We start from the raw sequence: 15,567 nt of genomic DNA, 5'->3' as shown, positions 1-15,567 counted from the left end.
GCCACTGTATCTTATTAGCACAGAGACCCCTAAGCAGGACACTTTCCCTCAATTTCACATCTGTTAAGCAACTTTTCAGGTTCCTATGGAAAAAAATCTCCATGGTGCTTTATTGAGTTCACTTGACATTCCAAAATTAATGAGGCTTTTGTCTCTCTCTTAACCTCTAAGAACTATTGTGACCTCTAAAAGAAAGGAGATAATCTGATAAAAGTACTGCACTCTGACAGCCTTTTTCAGAGAAGATGGTTGACATGGTTGGAGCCTTAATCTTCACATAGAAAAGCACTGAGACACAGAGTCAATTGAACTCTCCTTCTCCCTCGGCCACCTCACAGCAACTCTTTCACGTGCTGCCTGCCCTTTACACTGTCACTGGGAAAGAACCAACGTCACATCAGGTGAAGGTTTAATGCCAGGAAGGTGCTGAATATCTGCAAAAGTGTGATCACCCTCAGAGGGTGCAGCACACCACCTTTTTAAAGAGGAAACCCTGTACTTCTTCTAACAGGGAGGATGCACACAGTGCTGTGACACAGGACAGTCTAGAAGTGAATGTCCAAATGAGCAGACACATGAGCCTTCCTGAACCCCACAGAGTCCACAAGAGACAACATTCCCCTAAGAATGTGGTTGGACCTGTTCATTTGGTGGGGATGGTGCAAGGGCCTGAATTTAAGACGATTGTAAATAACCAGCATCTAGAAATAGTGAAACTGCAAACTGAGTACCTATTGTGCCTTATTTTGGGGTATCACCAAGAGGCTCACCCACCCCCCACAATGAAGCCTGAATAGGTCTTTTCAATCACTAAGCAGTGATACAAAACATCATTTTCCTCCAAAGCCTGCTAGTCAAAATGCATAGTAAATAGCTTTCCTCATCCCAGCTCTAAGCAAAGTAAAAGATCCCCAAGCCTGTCTGTATGTCAAGGAAATTACATTTCTTCAGCTAGAGTCCATGCAGAAGAATAAGGCTGGTTTCAGCCAAAGGAAATACAGGAAAAGGTAGAGGCCGTTTTACAAAGGTTTCCCACAGACAGCACAAGAGAAATCCCTTGGGTGAAATCCAAATTCCAGCTTTCCTGACTTCCAACTTCCCTGGGTAATAATACCTCTTGGAGGAGGAGCCTGCTTAATCCATGATGTTCCTGTTCTTCCACTACTCCTAGTTTAGAGAACAGACTGAGAGCAACCAGATTAGCAGGTGGCTGTAATAAACTTCCTGGTAATTTTTTGCAGGCTCATTTGTGTATTTAGGGACGGATTTTAACAACACCCATTTTACCATAACCCCTGCGGGGTTCATTCACCCTTGTGCCTTAGATTAAAAACAATCCCCAAACCTCAGATTTTTGCCATTTCAGGTCAAATGACCTTCTTAGGAAAAAGAAAAGGAGTACTTGTGGCACCTTAGAGACTAACAAATTTATTTGAGCATAAGCTTTCGTGAGCTACAGCTCACTTCATCGGATGCATTTACTCCTTTTCTTTTTGCGAATACAGACTAACACGGCTGCTACTCTGAAACCTTCTTAGGAAAGTTAACTTTCCTTTTTTATAGCTATCCTAGATCCAATCACTGTAGGATGTTTTTGTTGTTGGGGTTTTTTTTCCCCATCAGGGAGGTAACCCCCACCTCTCTTTGGACTACCAGCTACATCCATCTATGTCTAGACATAGGCAAATCATCTCATTTTTTGATCCTGGATGTGTTCTCCAAAAATGGCATAAAATGGAAGGGGAGATTTCCTCAACTATTTCTGCAAACAATAGGCTGGAATGGCAGTGCATGAAATCCCCCTCCCCCAGACAACCATTTTTCTGGGGGGGCTTAGAAAATGTGCTTTTCCTGTCTAAAAGATCCCTCCTGATAGGGCATCTTTCTGAACAGTTAGAATTTTCCATACCTTTCCAAGGTGCAATGGATTAATCTCCAACTAAATTACACCCCCATATGTTTTCCATCCATTTAGGTTATCTGGCTAAGCTTCTAATGTATCATTACAGAGTTCTCTACCGTATTTCAATCCTGCTTTAATCCTAAACCCCTCAAAGAACTTTAACTGTACAGAGCAAATCTATGAGGCCCACATGAAAGAAATCAAGATCACGATCAGATCCTGAGATAATCTAGCAAACGTTCATCTAAGTAAAAGTTGCACTTCATTGTTCCTGTCTACTCCCAGCTATAGAAAGGCCTCAGATTCACTACAGGGCAAATCTTACTGGTGGAAATCAGTTGATTACTCTCTGCATTTGCTTTCATTCTAAAGTCAGCGGTCACCTTCATGTAAACCTGTTTATGATTAACTCGCAGCCGTTCCATCCTGTGAGATAATCTTGTCACATTTCACAAACTAAACAGGATTGGGAATGGCCAGTGTTTCAATAGGAGACCTTCAGAGAAAACCCAAACTGCTGCAAGGTGTGGTGTTGATGCTTCAGTAGGTGGCACTCTTTCCTCTCAGTCAATACTGAGCCAGTGCTAAAGCTCTTCTTTTGATGCACTGTAATGTTGGAGGTCTTTCCAAGGAGAGTAAAAATCAAGGTCCTGATTATTCCTGGTCATTACAGATTGCATGGCACTTTCACAAGAGTAATGTGTTAGCTGCAGTGTCCTGGTCAAATTCCAGGTTCGATGGATACATTCTGTCCACTTACATTTCCCCATGGTTTCAAATGGACCTAGTATTCTTTTTCACTTTCTTTCTTTTAATCTCGTGGAGTGTTGCCAAACAAATGCTGTGGTCCACTCCAGAGGTGACTGACTGTATGTCAGGAGCGGTGATGTGCTACCCTGTATATACAATAGACCATCTGTAAAGTGCTTTGTGATCCTTTGGAATGCAGCATCTAAACTCAATATATTATTATTCTAGGACACTTTTCTGTCAGCAGAATTGTAACGGAGACTAAAATTTCTTGCTAGAGCTTCAGCTCACTTTCATTACACCCTGGACTCTGTAATTGAAATAGAAAAGGTAATCCTGGCTTCCCTTTGATTGATGAACAGATGATGATTCTGGAAACTGCTTCCATCCCTTAGACAGGAAACATATTTCAGAAGTGCCTACTAGTTCTCTCCCAAATCAAGTGTGCTCATCTTCCAAATCCCTTGATCTCCTTAATCATTCCTATGGACTTCTCTACATTAGAGAGAGATTAAACAAGTCAGGTAGAGGATCTGCAGCTCTTGGTTATCTAAGATGGATTTCTCCTGAGACCCCACTGGAAGGCACATATTCTTAAAGGGCAGATTTCCATTCTTCAACAGTGTGGTTATTATCCTTTGCATAGATTTGTCACGTAATTTGAATGCTGTCCTACATGAAATGACACTATTCCTATAGTCTCATCTTTTACAGCACTCCTGGGATTTCTAGAAGTCTCTCTGTTTGCCTTCAGGTCCTCTTTAGACCAATTTGCAGGCTGACATCAGAGGACTGCTGTTCTTTCTCTTGCTGTTTCCAACTAACAATATTTAAAGCCACCTATTTCTCTTTGCATTTGACAAAAAGGCAAGCAAGTACATTTTAAAAATCACCTGTTGGGTAAGTAATAAAAGCTTTGAGCCATTAAGATCACACACATTTTCCTTAGTCTTCGCCAAGTTATGTCTAGGCTTGGAAGGATTAAATTTATATTGATAAATGTCAGTAAACATCGATTTCACAGGACACGTACCAACTGACAACAAATATTTCCAGTGATGATAATAGAAATGTATAGATAGGCAAAGAAAGAAAAATGCTGGTTGTGAATTTATTAGAGTTTGATTTAAAGATATTTACTCTGTATATTTTACATGTGATCTTGACCCCTCATAATTTCACACGAGTGTGAAAATTTAAATTGATAAAAATAAAAAAGTTTACAAATAGACATCGATATTTTCCATCCAAATAATTTTAAAAAATTGAATTCTACCAAGCCTAGTTATGTTCAATAAAACAATTTGACTGTCCTTGACCACACTTAATCGTTGACTATCAGAGTATTCGCAAAAAGAAAAGGAGTACTTGTGGCACCTTAGAGACTAACAAATTTAACAAATTTGTTAGTCTCTAAGGTGCCACAAGTACTCCTTTTCTTTTTGCGAATACAGACTAACACGGCTGCTACTCTGAAACCTATCAGAGTATTGTAAGAGATCCCTCAGACACAGTCTGATTACATTACACAGAAAGATTACATTAAATGCTTCCTGCATTTTTGGCTGGAACAGCTGCTAACCGTGACTATATAATCAAAGGTTGCACTAAGGTGTCTGCCTTCCCCATTCTATTTATGAGTAAGATTTTATGCAAATTTTTATAAGACCTCCTGGCAGCTCACATATACTGTTTTCTTTTGCCTGCATTTGCATGCCATGTAAGCCTGTGAGCCTACACCACAGTGACACACATTCCAAACCAAAATCTATTTAAACACAAGGCCACTGACTGTATCAGTCATAATGATTTTATATGGGACTTTAAAATGATAGGCTTGTTTAGTGCAGAAAAATTTGTCAGATGTTCACAGCCTGAATTTCTGTGTATAATTAGTCAGAGTAGTATACTTATATAAAACACTACTGGAAAATGCAAGTGCACGTGCACACACACACACTTCTTGATTTTTATTTTTAGATGCTTTTATAAAAACAAGCCATCCCAGCTGTGAAACAAGCCCTCTCATTTGGTGTTCCCTGCTTAAACATTTTCAGTTACTTATTTTATATTAATATATCACTGATTAGCCAAATAAAATGGCATATCTCCCACTCTCATTCTGGGGCGGGGAGGTATGATTTTCTTAAAAGGACCTGCTGCACTTGTCTTACATATATTCCTGTTTAATGTAAAGTGACCCAATTCACAAAAAAGACCCATAATTACATACTTATTTCAGACTTTAAAGGACCATATGGTTTGTTCGAGAGATAAGGTGACTGAGGTAATATCTTTTATTGGACCAACTTCTGGTGGTGAGAGAGACGAGCTTTTGAGCTTATAAAGAGTTCTGAAGAATAGCTCTGTGTAAACTCAAAACTTGTCTCACTCACCTCCACAAGTTGGTTCAATAAAAGATATTACCTCACCCACCTTGTCTCTCTGATATCCTTGGATGAACAGGGCTACAACAACGCTGCATATATGATTTGTTGTCACTGTTTACAACTGATCAAAATCTCAGTGAATTTTTTTCCTCAAGTAGAACTTTCCATAATTATCATCCACAATCAGCAGGTGACAAATAACAATAGTGCTTAAGACTTCTATAGTGCTTTACAAAGGCTGGGACAAATTCACCCTAGGGTTTTATGAAGGTAAATACTAGTGGAGGACCAAAGAATAAGAAAGTCTGATGAGGGGGAGTTTATAGCTGCAGAAAGGGCCACTGCCTAACTTTTACTGGAGTGGAGGAGAGAGAGATAGGGACCAGCACAGTCCAAAAAGTGGTCAGGGCTACCTAAAAAAGGGCTGTGTCCTGAGGAGCAGGAGTGCATTGATTCAATCCATTCCTTCAGCAGACTTCCCTGGTAGGGCACTTATGAAGTTTTGGCCATAAACTAAAGCTGCTGTAGCCAGAGAGAAACCACCTCCATTCCCTCACAGTGAAGCTTCCCTGTAGCAAAAGGGGCTTGGTGGTGCAAGGAAGTGTAATGCACACTTCCCAGCATTACGGGTCTGATTCTACCCCACTGATATCATTGAGAGTTTTTCCATTGATTTCAGTGGGAGCTGGAGCAGTCCCTATCGTCACTGAATCTGTCCCACTAACTGAACCTCACAACGCTCCTGTGAGATACATATGATTATTTCTATTTTACAAGCAGAGGAATGGAGGCAGACAAGTTAAATGACTTGCCCAAGCTCACAGAAAGAGTCATGGTCAGAACTGGAATGTGGGCTTCCTGGGTTTTGAGACCACTAGTTCTTGCCATTTTCTCTGCTGTTCTCATCTACGCTTGAATTAAAAACATGCAACAGAGCATCTCTCTTATTTATAATACTGATGGAGTAACAACACGCATATGAGCAATGGGTACATTACAAATCTAATCATCAAATAAATATTTTAGGGCCCAATCAATTGAGACCCTTCATGCAATTTGGGGCAGAATTTAGCCATTAGCAATGAATGATTCTATGAAATTAAATGAACTCAGCCTTGTAAATTAAAAAATCTAGCAGATCTTAAAAACAAAGTAGTTAGTTGCCAGGTGGTATGGAGATCACCAATCCCCCATCCTGTCAAACAGCAAATATAGGGAGAAGTTATCTGCCCAATGAGTTCTGGAACCACCTTGAATTCTTGATTGTCTAACAGGAGTTGCAGTCCAACTGTTTACATGCTCCTCGCACCCATAATATATATAGGCTGATAACCCCACTCTTTTGTGTGCACTTAGATAGCTAGTGTTAAAAAGAATTGTCAAACACAACACTGAAAGGGCCCACAGCTCATAAACTAAAAATCTGTTGATTAAGTAACAGCCATCTCCTCATGTATGTGCTCTATTTTAACAGGCACATTTTAAATGCAATTGAACCAGTTTGTGCACATTTTTTCTCTCAAAGACTCATTATTACCCTAATTTGTTCCACAGTAAAATCAAATATTCTCTAATGTTTTTCATGTCAAAATGACGGGGGGAGGGGGTGTGAAATACTATTTTAGCACCACAACAAATTCCATTAAATGCCAGAGGAGTTTAAAGTCTTATTGTGTATCTCAAACTCCCATTTTTAATTAGATCTCTGGTATCCTTATTTTCCAGCCGGGGTGGGAATTCTTTAGAGCCAAACCACTCTGGCATAAGCGCAGAACTTGTTCACAAACCATGGCTGTATTAGATTAATATAAAACTGTCGTATGTAGATTTCAGAGTAGCAGCTGTGTTAGTCTGTATCCGCAAAAAGAAAAGGAGGACTTGTGGCACCTTAGAGACTAACAAATTTATTTGAGCATAAGCTTTCGTGAGCTACAGCTCACTTCATCAGATGCATTCAGTGGAAAATACAGTGGGGAGATTTATATACACAGAGAACATGAAACAATGGGTGTTACCATACATACTGTAACGAGAGTGTATGGTAACACCCATTGTTTCATGTTCTCTGTGTATATAAATCTCCCCACTGTATTTTCCACTGAATGCATCCGATGAAGTGAGCTGTAGCTCACGAAAGTTTATGCTCAAATAAATTTGTCAGTCTCTAAGGTGCCACAAGTCTTCCTTTTCTTTTTGTCGTATGTAGTTGTGGACAAAATAAAGCATCTGGAATGCTATTCTCCCTTCCCAACAATCTTTCAGTCTATTGCAATTTGAAAATGGTGCTTTTCCCTTCCAATCCTAAACTGTTGTGTAGGACAAGGGGTACTGCTAAACAGTTGCTCTATTCCACCCCAGAAGGGGCTGTTTTTAAGTTACACCTCAGTGATTCAAATTTGAGTGCTTTGAGATCTGTAAGGATGACATATTTTTTTCAAAAAGAAAAGGAGTACCCGTGGCACCTTAGAGACTAACAAATTTATTAGAGCATAAGCTTTCGTGAGCTACAGCTCACTTGCATCCGATGAAGTGAGCTGTAGCTCACGAAAGCTTATGCTCTAATAAATTTGTTAGTCTCTAAGGTGCCACGGGTACTCCTTTTCTTTTTGCGAATACAGACTAACACAGCTGCTACTCTGAAACCTGTCATATTTTTTTCACTGAAGACTGGGTTGCACAGTACTGGATTGCCATAAGCACCATTCAGACCTGCAAGGTGAGGAACAACCCACGACCAGTATGAAGAAGATGGTGACAATGAGAAGAATTTACTTACAGGGTCTTATACTTTTTATATTGGACCTGGCTGCATCCACATTTATGATCTTAGCACAATGAAATTACACCAGTAAAATCAGATTCAGGGCCTATATTGCTAAATTATCCTAATCCATTTTTATTTGCAAATCGATAGTCCTCGCAGAGGATTCACAGATTTATGGAGTTTAAGACTAGAAGGGACCATTAGACCATCTAATCTGACCTCTTGTATAACACAGGTCATAGAATTGTACCCAATTACCCCTGTAGTGTGGGGGGGAAGGGGGGAGGGAACCTACTGGCCAAACACCCAGGATGGGCACAACTGTCGTGGAGGCTACAGCCGTCCTGAAGCTGCGATAGTGACCATGGAGCTGCCTGAGTCTCTGTGACTGTGCATAGCCTATAGTTTGAGGTTAAATCTAAAAACCTATTAGATTTTTTAAAAAATATCTATATCCAAAAGTATAGAGTGCTGGAGTGCTGTATGGGCTAAAGCCGTGAGCCATGCATATAGCTAACTGTGTGCAGTTGTTTGCACTTAAACCAAAGACCTAATGCCCTCAATCTGCCTTATGTGAACGTCGGTGACTATAAATCAACACTCAGTTCAACTGTTCCAAATGGCAATTTCTTTTACATTATCATGGAGCATGCTGAGGATCACCTGGAAAGGATAATAATTACCTCAGAGTAAACAGTGCAGGTGGAGCGCTCCACCTTGTGCTTATTTTGTCTTATTCAATATGTATCATTTTGATTTAAAATCATTTCCAGAAACACAATAATTGCTTTCTGCTTTCATTTTATGTAAACTGTCACATAATGCGGCACCTGGAGAGATTATTTTTATTAAGCCCTGATCACCCTGGGTGAGAAGGAAAGTGTGAATGGAGTCCCTCCTCCAGAGCAATACTCATATACTGTGTATGAGTCTGTAGGCCCCGGTATGCCATTAAGGAAAATAGATCTGCCCTTTACAAGCTTGGCCCTGCTGGGGGATGAGGTGAGCAAAGACTGACACTTGACTCAGCCTCTCTAAATAAAGAAAAGCTTGCTAAATGCATCATAGTCAACAAAACCATGCAGATAAAGGAAGAGAATTATTGCAGAGACGGCAAAGAGAAAACAGATATGTATATCTGTAAAACGCTATCCTAACAAGGAGAGAGCAAGAATTATAAGATCACTCACCTAAATACCTCCCAGGATGTCTTCTCTGATTAAGGATTTGTGAGAGTTATTGAGTTTTGAATTAGATGCACTTTAATAAAACAGTAGAATGTTCTTATCAGATTGCACCTGTATTGATTGTGTTAAAGAGGTCTATCCTCAGATCAAGGTCAGTCATTTTACATAATCTCACTAGGTACATAGAATCACTATTTGTATTTAGGATTCCTATAGTCTATCCTCATTGTCAGATTTTAATAGTTATTTGCGACATTTAGGAACAAATATACAATTCTCTCTCTCCTCCTCCACCCCCCCCCCATTCCAATTACAAGATATTTCAGATTTCTTTTCTTTTAACAGTACTGCAATAGTATTTTAGGACTCAGTCATCCTGCAAACAATTATTATTAAGTGCATTGCTGCCATAGCTGGTCCTATTAACTTCAACAGGACTACTCATGATAGTAAGCGCTATGTTTGGGAGCAACCATTTGCAAGACAGAGACATCTCACAAAACTCGGTGACTGGACAACAAAATGACAGATGAAATTCAATGTTGATAAATGCAAAGTAATGCACGTTGAAAAACATAAGGTCAACTATACATATAAAGTGAGGAGGGTCTAAATTAGCTGTTACCACGCAAGAAAGAGATCTGGAGTCATTGTGGATAGTTCTCTGAAAAGATCCACAAAATGTGCAGCAGCAGTCAAAAAAGCAAATAGAACGTTCGGAATCATTAGGAAATGGATAGATAATAAGACAGAAAATATCATATTGCCTATATATAAATCCATGGTATGCGCACATCTTGAATACTGCTTGCAGATGTGGTGGCCCCATTTCAGAAAAAAATATATTAGAATTGGAAAAGGTAAAGAAAAGGACAACAAAATTATTAGGGGTATGGAACAGCTTCCAGATGAGGAGAGATTAATGAGACTTTTCAGCTTGGAAAAGAGATGACTAAGGAGGGATATGATAGAGGTCTATAAAATCATGATGGTGTGAAGAAAGTAAATAAGGAAGTGTTATTAACTCCTTCTCATAACACAAGAATTAGGGGTCACCCAATGAAATTAATAGGCAGCAGGTTTAAAACAAATAGAAGCAAGTATTTCTTCACATAATGCACAGTCAACCTGTGGAACTCTTTGCCAGAGGATGTTGTGAAGGCCATGACAATAACGGGTTCAAAAAAGAAATAGATACGTTCATGGAGGATAGGTTGATCAATGACTATTAGCCAGGATGATCAGAGATGCAACCTTATGCTCTGGGTGTCTCAAATTCTGATTGCCATATGCTGGGACTGGACATCAGGGGAGGGATCACTTGATAATTGACCTGTTCTGTTCATTCCCTCTGAAGCATCTGGCATTGGCCACTGTTGGAAGACAGAACACTTGAGTAGATGGTCTGACCCTGTATAGTCATTCTTATGTTCTTATTTTGCCTAGCACGGATGCATTCTAAAATGATCTACAGACTTAAGGAAACATTGTATACTTCATATAACCAAGTTCCTTTAGTTAAGTAAAATTCAATACTTAAAATTTTCATAATATAATCTACAGATTAGACCGTCAGCTCATTAACTTCAGTAAAGCTATGTCAGTTTATTACTGCAGTCTAAAAAACCAGGAGGCTTCTGAGCAGTAAAATAATGTTCTTGAGAGTGAGTGAGTGAGTGAGTGAGTGAGTGAGTGAGTGAGTGAGTGAGAGGATTGCCGTGTGCACATAGATCTAAACCCCAAAACACATACACCTAAACCCCGCGCACACGGCGAAATACCACGCAGTTGATGAAAGAACAGAAATGGGATCACAATGGCTGGGTAGTGAAGGAACTATATATATAGAGAGAGAGAGAGAGAGAACTGTATACTCACGCGCACACACTCTCTCTCTCTCTCATCTAGTTGCCTGTATGGGTTTTCCCTGCTCCTGATGTTTTGGTGAGGGATAGAGGCTAGAAGGAGATAGAGGGGGAATGGGCAGGTCAGGAAAAATCTCAAGCAGCTGCAAGTTTAAACCTCAGACAAGAATGAACTTTCATGTCTGAGAGATGGTGGTCAGCCAAGTTTCTCTAGCATACATTTGCATTTGCCTCATGTAAATGCTCCTCAGTCCATAATCAGGCAGTCACACTATGGCTTTTGCTTCAACTTCACAGAAGAGAAAAATTCATTTTTTGACAATTGGCAAATTATTGTGCTTCTGTGCAAATTTTTGTGCGCGCGGTATTTCGCCGTGTGCGCGGGGTTTAGGATCTATGTGCACGCACACAGCTTAGAGGGAACAGTGCCTGGGAGTGACATCTGGGCCCATGAAGGGAAAAATCAGGAATCCTTTCTGCCACACCATATTGACTGAAACATTGCTTTCAACTGAGTCTTCATTCTAGCTTGGCATCATTTTCTGCTTGTGAGTATGGTAAATGAGCAAATGTCAATACCGTTTTTCCTCCCTAATTTCCAAGGAGGACCAGTCTGAAGTTTTATCAGTGCTTAATTCAAATGTGGTTTGCTGTAAAAGGGTGAGAACATCACTATTGAAAAACAAGCAATTGTTCCAAGTTCCTTAGCTGCAAATACTCTTTTCTGGTGAGGTGCAAACCTCACAAAACCCACACAATTCCATTTCCCCTATTGCTAGGGCCCCACAGCAAACCATTCCAAACATACTAAGACATGCTTAATTGACACTGAGCTGGCTGAATAAAAATTAGGTTATTTTTCAAAAAATTGGCAAAGTTCTGAGTTCAACTGTGCTGTCTTCCATGATTGATTTTACTTGGACAATTTCCCACCAAGTTAACACAAAACCCAAAGACATCCTCCTTTTCACAACCCTACCAGAAGTTCATAGGTTTCTTGGCTACCAGTTTCCTGGGTCCCAAAGAGCAGCTCTGGGTAATGATGGAGGACGCAGTGTGAATCAACCCTGATTTTTAGAAATCACAATAAGAAGCTTCCAATTCCACTCTTCACAAGGAAGAGGGCTAAAGAAATTTTTTTTAATGCATGACAAGACGACGTTTACATTTTGTCATCCCCAAAAATCACACTTCAGATGCCTTGTTTTGACTTTGTACGTTAGTGATGCTTACCTAATGGTTATAAACCTCAAAACTTGTATCCTGTCTGCACACAGATTATGTATTGATAACTATTTCTGCTAGGGGTGCAATTTTTAAAATAGATACAAACCCTATTGTGCACACAGTTATACTAATGTAGCTTATTCCCCTATATTTATACTTTTATGCTGTATAATTGCATCCATACTAAGGGGTTGTAATACCTTAACTATACAAGTTTCAAACTGCTAGTTAAAGCAGTACAAAACTTGTATGTCTTGGGGAAAATGTTTTTGCTCTTCAAACATTCCAATCAAAGGATCAACACTGCCCCATTGAAATCAGTGGGAGTTTTACCCCACATTATTTTATAAATATTTTATATTTTTTCCCAGCTACAGGAGTAAGCCAACAACCTCTTATGGTGTAAACAGCCTCTCAAAGCAAAGAAAATAGAAATGACACCCCTGATTAAAACCAACTTCTATAATCGCCTCTCCTACAAACACATTAACACCTCATTAACACTACCACATGCCTACAAAAGAAATGGCGGTTGGGAACAGCTTAGGCACAAAGTAAATAAATGATAAACAGAAAAGGAGGACTTGTGGCACCTTAGAGACTAACAAAGTCTCTAAGGTGCCACAAGTCCTCCTTTTCTTTTTACGGATACAGACTAACACGGCTGCTACTCTGAAATGATAAACAGAATTGCTGCTTATTTTTGTCTGACAGCCTCAGAAATAGTTGCTCCCTAGTTACGTGGGTTATGTTCCTATGATCTAGAAAGGCAGAAACAAATAAGATTTCACATTCCCACAATGCAGTGAAGAAATGTTTCTTATACCATGAGATCATAACTCAGAATAAGGAAAAGTTGATAAAAAACAACAAATGGAAAACAGAGTGGGTTTTTTTAATATAGTAAATTGATAAGGGTTGTAAAGAAAATGATTTTTAATCAAACAATAGGCAATGATTTTAAGAATACAAAAGAAATTAAAATAAAAAATGCACACGTTAGAGCAAAATGAAAACTAGTAAATATACAAGGTTTAAAGGCAAACTAAAATAGGGCTAGATTGTGCCGTTAGGCTCAGTCCTGAATATGGTACAACACCAGGAAATAGTTGTGCCTCAGAGTCATCTTGGAATCTCAGTTCCTCTGGCACTTCCATTTTCCACTGCAGGGACCTTGCATCAGCTATTTACAAGACACAGTGTATTCTGCACTTTGCATCCAGTCACCTCTGCTGGGGCACAGTATGGGCATGAGTGGGGGAAGGAGAAGGAGGCAGAGTCATGGCACTGACTGTTCTAATGCTCCCTGAGCCCCCTCCCAGCAAAGCCCCTGCTTGTCTCTCTCTCCCTGGACTCAAGATCCAGGCAGGTCTACTGCAAACCTAAGGCGGCTGAGGAAAGATGGTCCAGTAGTTATAGAACAAAGCTAGGACCTGAGAGACCTGCGTTCATTTCCTTGCTCTATCCCAGATTTCACCTTAGGTCATACATAAAGTGCAGTGCAATTCCCGCTCTGTAAAATGTGGCTAATAGCACTTCCCTACCTCTCAGGGGTGCTGCAGAATAAATACATTAAAGATTGTGAAAGGTCTTGAGAAAATGGCACCAACTCCATGAGTGGAGCTCCATGGAGCACCCACAGAAAATAATTAGTGGGTGCTCAGTACCCACCAGCCACATGCCAATCAGCTGATTGGTGGGTTCTGTCAATCAGCTCTTCGTTGGTGGGTGGAAGGTGCTGCGGGGCGGGGGCGGAACAGGGATGGGAAGAGGCAGAACGAGACAGGGTGTGCTCAGGGGAGGAGGTGGAGCAGGGGCAGGAAGAAGTGGGGCAGGAAGAAGTGGGGCAGGAGTGAGGTCTTGGGGGAGAGGGTGGAGCAGGAGCGGGAAAAGGTGGGGCGAGAGTAGGGCATTGGAGAAAAGGGTGGAGTGGGGTGGGGCCTCGGTTTGGAGTGGGGTGCAGCAGCCACCTGGAGAGAAGAAAGTCAGTGCCTGTGCATTGAGATCTACTGATGAAGAGTACTATATAAAAGGCAAGGTATTACTGCCCTGCACAGTCAATGTAAGACCAGGGCACAATCTATTTGTGAACAGGCAAGAGACAAGTTGAGAACCTAACATCACCGCATTTTGCTTGTTTGTTGATTGTCCAATGTTGTATCGCTTTTGTCTTGTCTTTTTAGGTTTCAGTCCTGCAACCAATAGTGAGACTACTCCTAGGAATAAAGTTACACATATGTAGGCCTTGTTTACATGCAGAAGTTGTGCTAATTTAACATAAAATCTTTTAAAACCCAATTTATTTAAACTGGAATAAACTCTTGGGTGAACACACTTATTTCAGGTTTAGAATGGCTTATTTTGATTTAGTTTAAACTGCACCCTAATCAACTTAAGCCAAAGCAAAAGAAACGTGGTTAAAGAGTATCCACTCCAGTTCAGGTAAATCAGTTCAAAACTCACACTTTAAGTTAAACTGATGCAACCTTCCTGTGTACATCAGCATTTAGACTCTTCGGGGAAGGGACTATTTCTTCCTCTGTGCTCATACAGTGCTTAGAGCAATGAAGACCTAACCCCGATTAGAGCATTTGAGTGGTACTATAATAAATAATAATGATGGAATGTGTCCCATTAGACAGGGAACTAGACTAGTGATTCAAGAAATCTAGGCTCTGTTTCTGACTCTCCAATTGGCCTGCTGTGTAACCTTGGACAAGTCTCTTCCCCTCTTGCTATGTGTCTGATTTATCTATTTAGATGACAAGTTCTCTGGGATAGGAACAGTTTCTTACCATGTGTTTGTAGGCAGCCTTGCATAGTGGGGCTCTGATCTCATCTGGGCCTTCTAGGTTCTACTGTAAAACAAACAGCAATAATGAAAATAAATAATTACAAGAGTACATGATGTTTTCTCAACAAAGGAATGTAACTTTTGTAATAGTGCATGTGCATGGCAGAGAGAAAAAAGAAGCTAATGGTTGCATGCCTGTATTTTTAGGCTTGTGTCACGCTCTAAAATCACATCCAGATGGCAACAACAAAATCACAGCCTCAAAGCAGCTGATGAAAGACAGTTGCACTAGCTGGTGCGACTCTTAGTGCCAACTATACATTTGGGAACAAATGTGGGAAGAGCATGCAGAATGGCAGAGATTTTGCATCAGTTTACAGTGTACAGATGGGGGTTCTGGGAGGCATTACAGTGCATGACTACTTTTCCGATTTCTTCGATATCAGCTGTAGGACCCACTGCCAAGCTGGAATCCACACTGGGATCAGAGAACTCATAATTTTTAAGAGACAGTTGTAATTTTTCCCTAAGTTACTTTCAACATATGTAAATGTTTAGGGGAAAAGTGGGAGGAGAGCTTGGTTATGCAAAATGCACAGCATCTTAGGGGTACTGAACATTGAACATGTCACTTCCACTGGAACAGCAGCACTCCATAGCTATCATGCCTGGTACATTAAGCAGTAA

At 40.3% G+C, this 15,567-nt stretch overlaps 1 long non-coding RNA gene across 1 annotated transcript in view; it reads right to left on the bottom strand.

The window, feature by feature from the left end:
• Window positions 1–14,948, bottom strand: part of LOC122459398 — a 91,472-nt gene extending 76,524 nt beyond the window's left edge. The window contains exon 1 of the long non-coding RNA XR_006280057.1: window positions 14,882–14,948. This is a non-coding gene — a long non-coding RNA (uncharacterized LOC122459398). The remainder of the gene's footprint in view (window positions 1–14,881) is intronic.
• Window positions 14,949–15,567: the final 619 nt, after the last annotated feature.

Source organism: Dermochelys coriacea, chromosome 3, assembly GCF_009764565.3.
Source record: "Dermochelys coriacea isolate rDerCor1 chromosome 3, rDerCor1.pri.v4, whole genome shotgun sequence".
NCBI classification, from domain to species: Eukaryota; Metazoa; Chordata; order Testudines; family Dermochelyidae; genus Dermochelys; species Dermochelys coriacea.
Note: the sequence above shows the minus strand (reverse complement) of the source record. Positions and strands in the feature narration are given on the sequence as shown.